The sequence below is a fragment of the Pleurodeles waltl genome, chromosome 1_1 (assembly GCF_031143425.1).
Source record: "Pleurodeles waltl isolate 20211129_DDA chromosome 1_1, aPleWal1.hap1.20221129, whole genome shotgun sequence".
Classification (NCBI taxonomy): domain Eukaryota; kingdom Metazoa; phylum Chordata; class Amphibia; order Caudata; family Salamandridae; genus Pleurodeles; species Pleurodeles waltl.
The window spans coordinates 303,311,809-303,329,454 of record NC_090436.1 but is presented as its reverse complement, the minus strand read 5'-3'; the positions used below and the strand labels follow the sequence as shown (position 1 = coordinate 303,329,454).

Sequence of the window (17,646 nt, the reverse complement as noted above, 5' to 3'; positions counted from 1 at the left end):
ATGCCCTCACCTGTGGTATAGTGCACACTGCCTTAGGGCGGTAAAGCCTGCTAGAGGGGTGACTTACCTATGCCACAGGCAGTGTGAGGTTGGCATGGCACTCTGAGGGGAGTGCCATATCGACTTAGTCTTTATCTCCCCTCCAGCACACACAAGCTGTGAGGCAGTGTGCATGTGCTGAGTGAGGGGTCCCCAGGGTGGCATAATACATGCTGCAGCCCTTACACTGGTGCTGGGGCATGTTTAGCAGGGTCCCAGCACACTTTCAATCATAACTGGCATCAACAAAAGGCAAAATGTCAGGGGGTAACCATGCCAAGGAGGCATTTCCTTACATTTGGCAACTACTCTTTTATCCTTTATCCAACTGTATGGTTTTATTTACCACCTTTTTAAATTCTTTGGGACACGTATCCAAAGCCCACAAGCCGGCCAACCCAATCTTCTTTATGCTGTCATCAATGTATTTCTTGTAAGTACCCCCTCCTCTTTGTAGATTGATCTCAGACCAAACCAGGCTGGTGAACGTGCCCTTTTGAGCAGATCTCAATTTGGGGCAGCATTTCACAAATGCTCCTGACCTGCCCAAGTCCTGCCTGATCAGTGAGGATTCCAACCTGGCTTGGGCCGACGACGGTAAACTCAGCAATCAAAACTCGGTTTTAAAACTTTTATTATGTTTTTTTTTTCTAGAAGATTGGCATCTGTGCCTACCATTATTTCACTCCTGCTAAGTGCGTGGTGGTCTTGAGGGAAATTCCATGCTAGTGTGCCTCTGCATTTTCTTTTTGTTGCCACTCCTTCCGTTGTTGAGTCTTGTTTTCTTTTACTCGGCCTCAGGGCCCTGTCCTCTTGTTTTACCAGACCTGATTCTGCTTGTATGGAGGTGTATCGAGGTATCTGGACGTAATAGCTGTAACTGCTAATTGAGGATTTTGCTTGGTCTCGCCAATGTCTATCTTCCAGGCTACTGGGCCCTCTGGCCTATGACCTATAAAGGGCTGCCTCAACCGGGGGTGGCACGAGCATGCGCTAGGGCTGCTGTCTCTCCCGCCTTAAGGCCTTGTTGGCTTATTGGCTTAGTTTTTCAAGCTTGTTGACCCTTAGCTTCTTGTTGTCCTCCACGTCCATCAAGGAACGAAGCTGAGGGTGTAAAAACTGTAAAGCTGTAGGAAATATAGAGCTGTGGGGTCTGAAACCCATTGGAGGCCAACGGAGCACCGCCACAACCTCTCTGGGATTGCACTCTTCTTATAGAGAGGGGGACGAGCAAGTTCAGGTTGCTGCCTCATCCCCCGAATGCCACACTACTCCCCCTTCTGGGGGTGGGGGAAGGGCACAAGCATGCCTAAATTGTAGCAATGCGGCCGGGACTGCTGGCACTCTAATGTGATCTGCTGCTTTTTTGATGTTATGGCTGGCTGGCTGATGGTATTATGGTGGTATAGGCCCCTGTTGGCCCGACCTCCTTGCAGGCCCTCCGTGTGGGACTACAAGAATTGTCCTCCAAGAACTGTCCTCCTGTAGATGCCAATGGGGACAGAAAATTTGCATTATAAAAATATCTTGTGTGAGATAGCGAGATAGTGATGTATGTTGGGGGGGCAAGATGGGGGCTGCACTAGACGCATAATAACTGTGGCCCGTGTGAGCTCAACAGTTAACCTACAATAATTGGTGGCATCTGGCCCAGGAATGCACGTTTCTCATCCGTACTGTCTACGGGGCAGATAACTCGACGGCTGTGCTGAGAGAGCGCGGCCAGGGCGGACTCTGGAGGACAGCAACAAGGGGTGCCGAGAAGCGGCTGAACCGCGAGAGCCCTGAAGAACGGAGCTGAACGACCCTGCTTGGACTGCAGAGCGACCACCCCAGAAGGCCTGGGGCTCCCAGCGCTCAAGACCTCGCTTGCACGGACACCTGTGGACTCTCCCCGGCCCGCAGTGTTTGCTGAGAGGCACAGCTGCTGCGGGCCTCAGCACACCTGAGTGGGCGCTGCCCTGCCCGCTCCTTTCAGCTGCCCTGCAGCATGATGGGGCTACTGCAGGGGACCCGAGACTCGTTCGGGCTACACTTGCGGTGAGCGGGTTCTCTGATGGGCCCTGCATCCACTTGATCTGGGGTATGCACGCTCTGCCCTGGGGACCCTTTAGGTCTCCGTCATTTGCTTTTTCTACTTATGAACAGGTATAGAATGCCATAAGGCAGGCCTCTAGCAAACTGTAAGCTGCAATACTTATTATTTGGCCTCTTAACTCTGCTTATACTGGCATGGCTTTTTGAGACCGAACTGCTGTGCAAATAACGAAATGGCATCTGTGCACATACAATAAGGAGTGAAGTCCTGAACTGCCCTACCACCTGACAAGAAAAGGGGCCCCACGCTGAGCCTTTGTCGCCCTGTGCGCTCCATGAACTGTTTACGCCATACAACAAATTTAGCTCTTTGCAAAGGCGACATCACATATCCTGAAATGAAACATCAGTACCTTGTTAATATTACGCAGTGTGCATTGCTTTTTATTAATAATCTTTGCCCATGGCCTGTACTGTTTGTGCTGAAGCTCTTTCACACCATTGGCGATTTGTCCGATCCAGTCTCCATTGCATTCCCTTCAAACTACCTATGCTCGGTTTAAATTATGGGGAAGCCCAGAACTCTGAAGACAGTTGCTACGGGCACGGGCCAAACACAGTCACCCTCTGCACCCGTAGACAAAACGCTCAACAGCCTCCAGCACCTTGAAGCAACTATCTAGGCGCACTCCGCTGAATTTGACAAGGTGCTCCAAGCCATCATGGGCACTGAAGCCTCTTTGGAAAATCGAATCAACGTTATATCCTAGGATATGAATCTGTTGAGAGCAGATCACTTTCACCTGTTTGATCGAGTGGAGGAAGCAGAATCCACCCTTGCCGCGGTAAGACCGACAGTACAGGACCGGTTGAAACAGGTAGAAACCGAAGTTGCCACCCTACACCGCAGAGCAGAGGACACGGAGGGGCGCTCGATACACAACATCTGTTTTTTGTGCTTCCCTGAGCGGGTTGAGGGCCCTAGCTTGGAATTATTCCTCAAAAACTCACTGACGAAAACAGATTTGGGCGATAAAGTACCTTAATTCTTTTCCATTGAGTGGGCACATCATACACCGGGCAGACCACCTCTAAAGGATGCCCTGCGGTACCCAATAATAGTCCGACTGCTTAATTACCTGGACCAGGACTTACTCCTGCAGCAGTTTCGCACCAAAGGCCCTTGACAATATGAGAATGCAATGATCACAGCTTATCCCGACTTCACTATGGTGGTCCAACTTCAAATGAACTCCTATGTCAAAGTCAAACAGCATCTCTGCAAATTGAATCTAAAATATGCCCTGCTGTTTCCGGCGAAGCTACAAGTTAATGATGGGGACACGGTACACGTCTTCCATTCACCTGAGGATGTGTGGACCTGGCTTCATACTAAGAACCTAGCAGGCATGCAGGCAGAGACCTCGGAAGACTGAAAGGTGGATGACTTCCAAATCAAGACGCCTTAAGAAGAGATCCCTCACGGCGAAACCAACTAAAGACCAGGTGGCAGCTGAGAAGGCCAGAGCGGTCTCAAAGGCCTCCCTCCACAGCCAGAATCCCTTTGCACCTCTTTTCACTGAGCAGCTATCAGAATCCGGATCGGACTCCAGTGGTTCACGCTCATCTGACGCCAGGCCCACCGGCTCTGAAAATCACTCTAAGTTCAGCAGATGACCTGTAGGGGGGCCCTTCCAAACAGAGGGAGTGAGAGCAATAGGGGGTTTGGGATCTGTAGGGTTACTCTACCTCACACCAAAGTAAGCTGCATGGGATGGCGGGATCCGGATGCCTTGCCACGCTGTCCCTTTATGGGCTCACCTCATGACTGCCTCCAAACTTTACTTGGCCTATTCCCACCAAACTGTTCCGCATAGGCAAGACTATACTTTAGGCAATAGTTAAATGCCAGTTGCTTTGTTTGAGGGGAGGTGGCATTGTGCCGCTGGGCACTCAGGCCTGGGGTAGGGGAGTTCATCCCCATTTTTTAACTGTTTCCTCTCTTTTTGTCTGGATGATTCTTTGTGTGCTGAGCGGGACGGGAACTGGGCAGTGGGGCTGGAAAGATGGAGTGGGAAGAGGTCCAAGAGTACAACACTTGAGGGCCTAAATGTGTTGGCCATACCCTTATTCCAACCCTGGCGGTTGGTGATAAAGGCCGGCGGTAAAAAAAATGGAATTATGACCACGGTGGAAACCGCCCAGACAGACAGCCACTTTAACACTCCGACCGCCACAGCAGTAGCAACAAGCATCACCGCCAACAGCCAGATGGAAGACAATGTACCGCCCACTGTATTACGACAGGCCTATACGCCACCTTTTCCGGGGCGGTACCAACAACATCAAAAGCTTGGTGGAAACAGAACACAGAAGTCAAAGGACTCACCTCTGGACACACAGGGAACAACCACGACGCCATGAAGCTCGAGTTGCACATTTTCCCCATGCTCGTCTACCTCTTCCTGCATTACGAGCAGCAACGCCGGCAAAGACGACCACGGTGAGTACTGCCGCCTAGCACATAAGGTAGGGGGGAGGAAAAAGAGTGACACACACATACAACACGCAACACCCCCACCCCCAACACCATACACACAACCAGATGCAGTAACATTACATATACATCCCATACCCCTCAGGAATCATGCAAGGACAAAATGATTAGAAGAAAGTGAGTGTAATACAATAAATTAACATGAATAAGTGCATCAAGATACAAACATATATACATATTTACAAATGGAGGGACACTGCCCAGTCCTCAGTGTCCGTGGGCCACAGGGCCACAACACATAGGCCAAGGCCCAACCTCACTCCTGCAACAACACCGAGAGAACACTGCAGGGGCATCAGGTCGAAAACACACAGGCACCTCAGGGGGATGGGGAATGGGGGGGGGGCACCTCAGCCGGAAGATAGAACAACGCCACTGGTCCTGGAGGGGGCTACATGCCCTGTGCTATGTCCTGGGGAGTGCAAGGGCACAGTCTCTCAAGTGGGTGGTCTGCCCACTGCTTGGTCCTGGGGAGTGAAGGCCAGAGTCTCTCTAGTGGATGGCTTCTCCAGTGGTGCTGGAGGGGGCTTGTGCCCAGTGTGCTTCAAACTAGGAAGGATGGGGTGAGTGGATAGCTTCTTCCACTGGTTCTGGAGGGGGCCTTTTGCCCAGTGTGCTTCATCCTGGGAAGGATGGGGTGAGTAGATGGCTTCTTCCATTGGTTCTGGAGGAGGCATTGTGCCCAGTGAGCTTCATCCTGGGAAGGATGGGGTGAGTGGATGGCTTCTTCCACTGGTTCTGGAGGGGGCCTTGTGCCTAGTGTGCTTCATCTTGGGAAGGATGAGGTGAGTGGATGGCTTCTTCCACTGGTTCTGGAGTGGGCCTTGTGCCCAGTGTGCTTTATCCTGGGAAGGTTGGGTGAGTGGATGGCTTCTTCCCCTGGTTCTGGAGGGGGCCTTGTGCCCATTATGCTTCATCCTGGGAAGGATGGGGTGAGTGGATGGCTTCCTCCACTGGTTCTGGAGGGGCCATTGTGCCCTGTGATGCAGATCTTGGTGAGTGCAAGGTCACAGTCTCTCACCTGGGAGTCACACCTACAGGATTTGCAGGGTCCAGGACGCACTACAGCCTATGGAGGCAGGACTACACACTGCCAGTCAGCAGTGATGGCTGCTCAGTGGTGACAGTGGTGGGTCTGGTGGCTGGGCTTGCAGTGGTGGGGGGAGGCTCCAGCCCATCCCCTGCACCCTCGGATGGCTGCCCACTGGGGCTACTGCTGCTGGCAGTGGCGGGTCTGGTGTCGGGGCTGGCAGTGGTGCTGGTGGCGGTGCTGGCAGTGGAAGGCTCCAGCCCATTCCCTGCAGCCTCCGATGGCTACCCACTGGGGCTGCTGCTTCTGGTGGAGGTGCTGCTGGTGGTGCTGGCAGTGGTGGGGGGATTCTCCGCCCCTTCCCCTGCAGCCTCGGATGACTGCCCACTGGGGCTGCTGCTGGTGGCGGTGGTGGGGGGAGGCTCCAGCCCTTCCCCTGCAGCCTTGAACGGCTGCCCACTGGGGCTGCCGCTGCTTGTGGCGGTGCTGGCAGTGGTGCTGGTGGCGGGGCTGGCAGCCCTTCCCCTGCAGCCTCGGACGGCTGAACCGCCATGGTTGGTGGTGGGGGCTCCGAATGAGTCCCTGCACCAGGCCTCCTGTCCTTCCTGCCTGCTGGTTCTGGCCCCTTGCCCTTCCCTTTTGCAGCTGGTAGTACCTCCTTGCCCTTCCCTTTGGCACCTGGTGTTGCCTCCTTGCCCTTCACTTTTGAAGCTGGTGGTGCCTCCTTGCCCTTCCCTTTGGCAGCTGGTGGTGCCTCCTTGCCCTTCACTTTTGCAGCTGGTGGTGCCTCCTTGGCCTTCCTTGATGCACCTGGTACATGCACACTTACAGTCCTGCTGGCTGGTTCCTGGGATCCTCTCCCACTTGCAGTAGCTGTCGACACTACTTTGGCTGAGGTGCTTGCCTGGGTTTTGACCACCCTGGTCCGATGTGAAGGACTACGGGTGGGGGGGGCAAGGCGGGAAGAGGTCAATGGTGGAGAGGAAAAGCTTCTTAGGGACATTGGGGTAGGAAGAGGGTGAAGGTTTGGGAGTGGAGGAAGAGGAAGTGGTGTAGGAGGTGTCTGCTGTGTTTGGGTGCAGGTGCATGGGCTGGATGCTTTTGTGAGGTGGATGGCTGTTGGGTCTCTGAGTGCTTGCGTTTGTGTACTTTGGGATGATGGGGCACAGACACAGTGGGAGAGGACACAGGGGACGTGTGCATGGATGTGTGGGTGGTGACTGCCAGTGAGGGGTGTGTAGACGCTACTGGGAGGGAGGTGGACAAGGAGGAGGAGGAGGGGGACACAGTGGAGGCAGTGGATGTTGGTATGTCTGCATCTGGATGGTGTTTGTGTGAGTGCCTGTGGGATGATGTGTGGTGCTTGTGTTTGCCTGAACCACTCCTGTGTGTTGTCCTGGGTGCATACTGGTCTGCCTGTGTGCTTGGGATAGGTTGGGGTTTAGGGGAATGGGACTGGGTAGAGGAAGTTGGAGGGGGGAAGCTCCAAACGGGGACAATGGCTGCCATCCGAGAGGAGGCCAGAGCCTGGATTGATCTCTGTTGGGCTGCCATGCCTGAGTGAATGCCCTCCAGGAATGCATTTGTTTGTTGCAAATGGCCTGCCAGCCCCTGGATGGCATTCCCTTGGGTTGACTGCCCAACAGAGATGGATCGCAGGAGGTCAATAGCCTCCTCACTCAGGGCAGCAGGGCTAACTGGGGTAGGGTCTGAGGTGCCTAAGGCGAAGGAGATGCCCACCCTCCTGGGTGAGCGGGCACTGGAAGCTCGCTGAGGGGTTGCTGGAAGGGCGGTGCTGGTACGGGAGTGGCAGTTGTACCTGTAGTCGGGGTGGCCACAGAGGTGTCCGCCACCACCAGGGAGCTTCCATCGGAGGAGGTATCACTGTCCGAACTGTCCCCTCCTGACTCCGCTGTGGTGCTCCCCAAGCCCTCCGTCCCACTGGTGCCCTCACATTGGTAGATTCAGCCTCCTGGGCCCTATGGGATGCAGCTCCCTCCGTCGCCAGTGCCTCTGCTCCTCCACCAGATGATGCTAATGCACAGAAGGACAGGGTGACAAAACAAAAAGGGGGGGAGGAGAGACAAAGGATACACTAGGTCCGTGGCTGCTCCAACACTACCGTTGGCGTACACGACACACATACACACACAGGATACACAAACAGGAACAGCCCTATTCATTAGGCAATGCACTACCAGTCACAATGCTAGTCACCAGCCCATGGACAGTAATACCTAAGGCCACTAACAGCATACCAGAGACCCACAGACCCCTGCCCAGTAGTGGATGCTTACTAGCTTGGTTGGAGGTTGTTCACATCATACCCTGCCCAACATGGGACCTATCCTGCAATGTCCGGCCTGGCCTAGGGGCACCCACAGGCCCACATCCCCCACCCGGACACCACCCCACCTCGCGCAAGTAGTATATTTGGAAACTATAATCAGCCCCTTGTGGCTGCTGTGATGTCCTCAAGTGCCCATCCAGCTCCGGATAGACCACCGCCAGTATGCGGGCCATCAGTGGGGTCAGGGTTCGACGGGCACCCCTTCCTCGTTGGGAGGCCATCCCCAGCTGGGCCTCCGCCATCTTCCTTGGCCAGCGTCTCAGGTCCTCCCACCGTTTCCGACAGTGGGTGCTCCGCCTGCATAGACCCCCAGGGTCCGCACGTCCTTGGCGATGGCACGCCATATAGCCTTTTTCTGATAGGCGCTGACCTGCGGAAAAATACACATAGAAAAAAGGTATCAGTCAGACCGTCCTGCCTGTTAAACTCATGTCCCACCATAGCCCTCCCAAACCCATACGCACAGACATTGCCCACCATACATGCAGCACGCTGCCCAGGACCCTTCCACCCCCACCTTACACGAGGCCTTGCTCACAGCACTCCATGCATTCATGCCCCCATGCATCGTACTCACAGTGTACTCACCTGTTGGTCTGGAGGCCCATACAGCATTCGGTACTGGGACAGGACCCCATCCACCAGTCTCTCCAACTCCGCAGCGGTGAAGGCAGGGGCCCTTTCCCCAGTCACACGAGCATTGGTCGGTTCCAGACACAGGTCACAGCAGAGCTTGCAGTGTAGGTCCTCTCCTGTTGAAGGTCATTTAGCAAGTGGGTGAACAGATAGAAAATGGCGGTCACGTCCGTGGCGGTGCGTACCGTCACCGCCAGCGTACATCACCATTGGCCATTGTAACCCATAGGGCCCAATGGGATCGAATGAGGAGTTGCACAGCGGTTTTCGTCCTCCTGCGACAACGGCGCACAACGTCAGCGGAATTACCTCATTTCCACATGTCACTCCATACAGGACAGGCAGATGCCATTTCAGTGGGGAGGGCAGGCCATGGCACCTAACTGCGTCACAGTACACATATGCACCATTTGGGCCTATACAACAATCTTGTGTTACAGTCACAACATGCAGTGCAGTGTAGTGTTATGAAATATGGGATACTGGCCAGCTACTCACCGTTTGCCCCCTAGACTGCAACCGCTGTGGATGAATCCGAGATGGAGACATCCCCCGTGTACAGGGCCCTGGTGGATTTGGCAACAATGGAGGACAGGCACATTATCCTCACTTATAGACTGGACAGGGACACAATTGCAGAGCTGTGTGCCCAATTGGAACCTGACCTGATATCTGCTATCCGTCAGCCCACCGGGATCAAATCAAATCAAATCAAATCAAATCATTAACATTTATAAAGCGCGCTACTCACCCGTGCGGGTCTCAAGGCGCTAGGGGAAAAAGGGGGGGTTATCGCTGCTCGAACAGCCAGGTCTTTAGGAGTCTCCGGAAAGCGGAGTGGTCCTGGGTGGTCCTGAGGCTGGTGGGGAGGGAGTTCCAGATCTTGGCCGCCAGGAAGGAGAAAGATCTCCCACCCGCCGTGGAGCGGCGGATGCGAGGGACAGCAGCGAGTGCGAGGCCAGAGGAGGGGAGGAGGCGGGTGGGGACGTAGAAGCTGAGGCGTCTGTTGAGGTATTCCGGTCCCTTGTCGTGGAGGGCTTTGTGTGCGTGGGTGAGAAGTCGGAAGGTGATCCTTTTGCTGACTGGGAGCCAGTGCAGGTGTCTCAGGTGTGCGGAGATGTGGCTGCTGCGGGGTATGTCGAGGATGAGGCGGGCCGAGGCGTTTTGAATGCGTTGCAGGCGATTTTGGAGTTTGGCTGTGGTCCCGGCGTAGAGGGTGTTGCCGTAGTCCAGGCGGCTCGTGACGAGGGTGTGGGTCACGGTTTTTCTGGTGTCGGCGGGGATCCAGCGGAAGATCTTGCGGAGCATGCGGAGGGTGAGGAAGCAGGCGGAGGACACGGCGTTGACTTGCTTGGTCATGGTGAGAAGAGGGTCCAAGATGAAGCCGAGGTTGCGGGCGTGGTCTGTGGGGTTCGGTGCGGTGCCGAGGGCCGTTGGCCACCAGGAGTCGTCCCAGGCGGATGGGGTGTTGCCGAGGATGAGAACTTCCGTTTTTTCAGAGTTCAGCTTTAGGCGGCTGAGCCTCATCCAATCTGCGACGTCCTTCATACCCTCTTGTAGGTTGGTCTTGGCGCTGGCGGGGTCCTTGGTGAGGGAGGGTATAAGTTGGGTGTCGTCGGCGTAGGAGGTGATGATGATGTCGTGCTTGCGTACGATGTTGGTGAGGGGGCTCATGTAGACATTGAAGAGTGTCGGGCTGAGTGATGAGCCTAGGGGTACGCCGCAGATGATCTCGGTGGGTTCTGAGCGAAACGGAGGGAGGTAAACTCTTTGGGAACGGTTTGAGAGGAAGGAGGCGATCCAGTCCAGGGCCTGGCCTTGGATTCCGGTGGAGCGGAGGCGGGTGATTAGGGTGCGGTGACAGACGTGTCAAAGGCAGCCGAGAGGTCGAGCAGAATGAGGGCGACTGTTTCACCGTTGTCCATCAGGGTTCTGATGTCGTCAGTGACTGAGATGAGGGCGGTTTCAGTGCTGTAGTTGGTTCGGAATCCGGTTTGTGAGGGGTCGAGCAGGTTGTTGTCTTCCAGGAAGGTGGTCAGCTGTTTGTTGACGGTCTTCTCTATTACTTTGGCTGGGAAAGGCAGAAGAGAGATGGGGCGGACGTTTTTCAGGTCGCTCGGGTCAGCCGTAGGTTTCTTTAGTAGGGCGTTGACTTCGGCGTGTTTCCAGCATTCGGGGAAGGTAGCAGAAGAAAAAGAAGAGTTGATGACGGTCTGGAGGTGCGGGGCGATGATGTCGTCGGCTTTGTTAAAGATGAAGTGCGGGCAGGGGTCCGAAGGGGCGCCGGAGTGGATAGAGTTCATGATGGATTTGGTTTCTTCCGTGTTGATGTGGGACCAGTTGTTGAGGGTGATGGCCGTGGATGCCGGTTCGGTGGTGTTTGGTTGGGTCTGGTGTCCGAAGCTGTCGTGGAGGTCGCTAATCTTGCGATGGAAGAAAGTGGCGAGGGATTCGCACAGATCCTGTGAGGGCGTGACGGCGTTGGCGCTGGGGTCCCCCCTCTTGTGCAAGTCCTATCTGTGCTCCATTTCCTGTCAAGTGGCTCCATCCAAGTGTCAGTGGGCTTGGCAGCAGGAGTGTCAATAGTGCTGACCAGAGTGTTGTCTGCCCTGATTAAACACATGCGCAGCTACATTGTTTTCCCACAGGTAGAGGATTTGGCCACAGTGAAAGCTGATTTCTATGCAATGGGACATATCCCCAACATTATTGGGGCTATTTATGGTACACATATTGCATTTGTAAACCCCCCCCAGAGAAATGAACAGGTGTTCAGAAATCGAAAGAGCTTTCACTCCATGAATGTGCAGATAGTCTGCCTGGTGGACCAGTACATCTCCCATGTCAATGCAAAGTATCCTGTGTCTCTACATGATTCCTTTCTCCTAATGAATAGCAGCATCCCATATGTGATGGCTCAACTCCAGAGGCACAGGGTTTGGCTAATAGGTGAGCCCTGGTTCCCACTCGGTTGATGTTGGTGTATGGATATGGTGTGGGCCCTAAGGGTTAGTGTGTCTAACAGTTGTCCCTTGATATTTTCAGGTGAATGGTTACCCCAGCCTCTCATGGCTACTGACCCCTGTGAGGAATCCCAGGACAAGGGCAGAGGAAAGTTACAATGAGGCACATGGGCGAAAAAGAATAATAATTGAAAGGACATTCGGCCTACTGAAGGCCAGGTTTCTTTGCCTCCATCTAACAGGTGGATCCCTGTACTACTCATCCAAAAAGGTGTGCCAGATCATCGTGGCATGCTGTATGTTGCACAACCTTGCCTTACGTCGCCAGGTGCCTTTTCTGCAGGAGGATGAAGCTGGAGATGGGCGTGTGGCAGCAGTGGACCCTGTGGACAGTGAAGATGAGGAGGCAGAGGATGAGGATGACGACAACAGAAGTGCTATTATAAGACAGTACTTCCAATGACACACAGGTAAGACTATGTAATTACACTTTACATTTCCAGTTTTGTATATGACATTGTCACTGGCAGCCTAATTTTCAAAACTATGCCCACTTACTGTACCCTTAGGCATCTCTATTTTCAGATATTTGTGTCCCACTATCGCTCCTGGTGGTGTTGACTGCAGCCGGCTACAGGTCATTCCTATGCATATAATACTGTACAGTTGTATTGTAGTGTTTAAAGCTTTTTAAACAAATACATGGTTAAATGATTTGACAGACTCCATACATTTATTTTTTCAAATGGTGTTTAAGTGCTAATGATCAGAGGAGGATGTGCAATGGGCTGGGCTGATAATGGGGGCAAATCCAGGATGGAGTCCAGTCTGTTTGTATCACAGGTGCACTGTTCAAGGGACCAGGGGAAGGGGAGCAATGGCAGTTCAAGGTGGACATGGTGACAGAGTGGGACACAAGGGTGACATTCAGGAGAGTCCTATTTCCTGGCGGGTCTTGGCAATGTTCTCTGGCTTCTGCCTGCATCGCAGGGACCGCTTGTGGGGTGGTTCTTCTTCTGCCGGGGTGGGGTGCTGATGGCCTATTGGTCCTGTGGTGGGGCCTCCTGTCCACTAGTGGCAGCGGAGGTGGAAGGCTGTTCATCGGTTTGGCTAGTGTCAGGGGACCGGTGGTGTGCCACTACCTCCCTCATGCTGTTGGCCATGTCAGCCAGCACCCCTGCAATGGTGACCAGGGTGGTGTGGATGTCCTTCAAGTCCTCCCTGATCCCCAGGTACTGTCCCTCCTGCAACTTGTCCAGTATCTGGCCCATCATGTCCTGGGAATGGTGGTATGCTCCCAGGATGTTGGCAGGTGCCTCCTGGAGAGTGGGTTCCCTGGGCCTGTCCTCCCCCCTGTCGCACAGCAGTCCTCCCAGCTTCCCTGTTGTCCTGTGCCTCTGTCCCCTGAACTGTGTGCCCACTGCCACTGACCCCAGGTCCCTGATCGTCCTGTGTTTGTGGGGTGGCCTGGGGTCCCTGTAGTGGTGGACACACTGCTGATTGACGTGTCCTGGGGACAGAGGTATGGGCCCCCTGGGTGGGTACTGTGGTGGTGTTTACTGAGGGGGAGGCTCTGTGATGGTATGGGACTGTGTCTGTGTAACCGACTGTCCAGAGATCCCTGATCGGCCAGGTTGGTCATCCAGAACCAGGCTTCCAGAGCTGCTGTCATTACTGTGGGCCTCTTCTGTGGGTGGACTGGAAGTTGCTGGCACCTTCTCACCGGTGACGTTGGGTGGGGGTGTTGCCCTGTATGGATGTTATTGCCCTGGCAGCTTTGCCTTGTGTGAGTAGTAATTTTGTGGGCTAGGTGATTCTCTCTAAAGTGCATGCTTTAGTGATGGGTGTCCATGCAGGTCCGTGGGTGTTGTCCATGCATTGGTGTTACATTCAGGGCTTGGTATTGGGATGAGTGGGTTGTGATGGTGGGGAATGTGGGAGGTGGTGAAGTGATAGGAGTGAGGGTAGGGGTGGGGGTTTGTGATGACATGCAGGTGGGAGTGGGGGTGATAGTAATAGAAATGTGACTTACCAGAGTCCAGTCCTCCTCCTGCCAGGCCCTTCAGGATGCATGATCGCCAAGACTTGCTCCTCCCATGTTGTTAGTTGTGGGGGAGGAGGTAGGGGACCACCGCCAGTCCTCTGTACAGCTATTTGGTGTCTTGCTGCTGTGGAACATACCTTCCCCCGTAGGTCGTTTCACCTCTTCCTGATGTCATCCCTTTTTCTGGGGTGTTGTCCCATGGCGTTGACCCTGTCCATGATTCTCCGCCATAGCTCCATCTTCCTTGCAATGGACGTCTGCTGCACCTGTGATCCGAATAGCTGTGGCTCTACCAGGATGATTTCCTCCACCATGACCCTTAGCTCCTCCTCAGAGAACCTGGGGTGTTGTTGCGGTGCCATGGGTGTAGTGTGACTGGTGAGGGTGTGTTGGGTGCTGTGTTGGGGTGAGTGATGTGGGGTGCATGCATGGTGTGTAGGTGATGGTGGTGTGTGCGTCTGTGGTCTTGCTTTCTCTCTTGTGGCACTTGTTCATAATGGTAAAAGGTTGTGGGTGTGTGTTTTATAGTGGTGTGTGGGTGTGGTGTGTGTATGTGTGTCAGGTATGTGTAGTTTGAATTGTCAAATGTGGTGTAGTTTTGTTAGTGTGTGTGTATTTTTAGCGTGGTGGTATGTACCGCCAATGGTTTAGTGCCATTGAATGTCCGCTGCGGTGATTCGTGGGTCACAATGCTGTGGGAGTAGTTCTGTTGGTGTAATGGTGTGGGTTTTGGTACTGTCAGTTTATCACTGACCTTTGGTCTGGCGGGCTTGTGTGTGTGGCTGTATAGTGACGGATTGCTATGTGTGGGTCATAATATGGGTGGCTGTAATCCGCTGCGGTATGTTGGCAGCAGTCAGCATGGCGGTAAGTGGGATTTACCACCAAGGTCATAATGAGGGCCTTAATGCCCTCACGTGGAATATCCGCGGTATAGGCACCACAGCTTGGAGACATAAGATCTATGCCAATCTTAGACATCGGCATATTCAGTTTGCATGTCTCCAAGAGATACACCTCACTATGGGAGAGGAGGACAAAGTTAATAGAAGGTGGAGTGGGCAGGTGTATGGTACGGGGTAGTTAGCGTACGCCCGAAGACTCCTTATTTGGATCGCCCCAGATGTCCCCTTTGTGAAATGAAGGGTCTTGATTGATACTGAAGGCCGGTATGTAATAGTGGAGGGTGCCCTAGATGGACAACACTTTTACTTGATTTCCCTCTATGCGCCCAATAATGCCCAAGGCGTTTTTTAATATACCCTTTTGCCAACCCTTTTACTCGCACCATAAGTCCCGGGGTTATGACTTTAATTTATACATAATACTGACTGGGATTGCTCAGTACCCCCATTACCGTGCACGGCAGGCATACACACAGCAAAGCACTTCCAGCACTGGGCTACAACATCTGACTTGCAAGATGTATGGCTTCTGAGCCATCCAGAGGAGAGGGAATATATTTATATTATGCCCTAGTACATAAAGTACACACTCTCCTGGATTATTTCTTTTCTAATACTCAGTGTCGGCCTCTTATACGCAGTTCTAAGTACCTTGGTAGGGCCTTCTCAGACTATAATCCACTTAAGCTAACATTTCATTGAGAGAGAACAAGACACCACCATAACCTCCCGGCTCCCTAGCACAGAAGCCCTACAAGACACAGCATATAGGGAAACGTTGGCCATGCAGATTTCCACTTACTTCGCTGAGAACACAGGATCAACTGAATCTCGTTGAACAGAATGGAAAGCCATGAAGGTTGTCATGATGAGGCACAGTGTCGCCACAGCGTGGGAAACACAGACAACTCTCACCGTAATGTATTGAAGCTTGTAGAACAGATCCGCTCACTAGAACTAGAGACGATAACGAACCAAACAACAGCATGCCCACAACTGGCGACCTTGCTTCCCCGCTACTGGGAGTAACTGAAACGTTTGGCAGATTTGGATTATAGCAACAAACTTGGCATGGCTACTGAGATCAAAGACCCCTAGAGCTTTAGTGGGCGCCATACAGGATGCTAAGGAAGACTTAAAAAACACCCAATCAGACATCAATGAGATGTTCACTAACTACTGTGAACATTTATACTCTTCCCTGATGGACCCCTCCCTCCAGTCAAATTTGGGACTACCTGCAAGCAGAAATACTTCCCACCCTGACTCCTTTCCAACTGCAAGTTCCAGATTTTCCTCTTTAAATATAGGAAATGAATCACTCGATAGGGCAAATGATGCGGGGCAAAACACCGGATACTGACGGGTTCCCAGAGGAGTATTACGCAACCTTCCGAGACACTCTTGCTCCTCGTTTACCCAAGGTTTACCATGAGGCACACTGTCAAGGTGCTCTTCCGGAATCCCTTCGTGAGGCTCTGATAGTGGTGATCCTGAAACCAGGTAGGGATCCCCTGGAGGTGAGCTCTTACAGCCCACTGTCAATGTTAAACATTGATTACAAAATCTTAAGCAAAGTCCTCGCCAACAGACTGCTCCTTATCATAGATGCCCTTGTCCATCCCGACCAATGTGGCCTTGTACCAAAAGAACAGCACATTTTAATATCCAGCACTTGTCATATTATGGATACACTGGACAAGGGAGCCGGCCTACCGGTTGTGTTCTCCTTAGACTTTGATGAAGCATTTGACACGCTGAGCTGGTCCTATTTACTGAAGGTACTGAGATCTTTGGAATGCGCCTGAACGTCTTGGGATGGGCTAAGCTCCTCTACACCGCAGCAAGGGCACGGATTCGCACCGAGCAACATATTTTGCGTTCCTTCTCTGTAGAGAGTGGAACTCGCCAGGGCTGTTCTCTATCCCTGGTACTGTTTGCTATGACCATCAAACCAGTGGCAGCTATACTTTGCACGAGTCGCAGAAGTGGGGCACTAAGGTGGGGCCAGCTTGGCATATCGTCACATTGTACGCAGATGACATTCTCATATACTTGCCGGACCATGTCTATGCCCTGCCAGCCCTCTTTGCCCTCCTTCCACGCTTTAAAGACTTGGCGGGCCTCAGGTTGAACTGGGGTAAATCCTGTATATTCTCATCGTGTTGGGTTGAACATGAACGGAGGGACTCGCTAGATGGAGGCCGTCTCCACTGGTCCTTCGAGATTTTCCGATATCTCGGGGTGAACATCTACCACACGGACAAAGATTTACTATATGGTAACCACAGGAAAGCCCTAACCTCATTTCGCCAATCCATGGACTTTTGGATGCGTTTACAGCCATAACCAAAACGTTGGTCCTCCTGCGACCGTTTTGTTCCTTTGTGGTCCTACTAGTGTTTCCGGCCAAATCCTTTTTAAGTGCTTTGAGCCGTCTGGAAGCAGACCTAGTGCGGAGACCAGTCGCATAAGCGGGTTAAATTACCAGTCCTGCAGCGCCTTCCTTTGGAAGTGGGGCTTGGGGTCCCAGATCTAGAACTGTATTTTGAAGCATGGATCACAGTGTAGAACAAGTAAATAGGGGCATGATGCTTACCTTGTGAACTACATTGTTTAACACATACTAAAGTTGAGTTCTTTGCCATACTAGATTTATCGGATATGATCCCTTTCTGCTTACAGTAAATCTCACCTCAATTGTGTGTCACTGAATGCACTAAGTCAAAGTTTGCAGTGCATCACAACTTTGACTTTGCAGTGTATGAGATGAAAGTATTATATCTAACTGGTTAAATTTTATCATTATTTTCCTACATCTGCAGATACTAACCTGGAAATCCTAGTGCAGTTTGTATGAATGCTTGAGTGTAAGTATGCATGTTGTAGACAGTTGAGGCTGGTCATAGTAGCATGAATAGGGTTGTTATAAAAAAATAACATTTCAGGGATCGTCATGGTTCAGAGGAAGACTGTGACCCAGAAGGGCACTTATAATAGGCTGCAACATATTAACATACTGATGCAGGAGAATTACAGCATTCCAGGCATCCTTCTATATGTTTAATCTTGCCATAGGACCCTA

General features: G+C 52.6%; 1 protein-coding gene across 1 annotated transcript in view; it reads left to right on the top strand.

The window, feature by feature from the left end:
- The window catches only part of SLC38A9 (solute carrier family 38 member 9), a 405,919-nt gene that overhangs the window by 210,128 nt on the left and 178,145 nt on the right, over window positions 1-17,646 (top strand).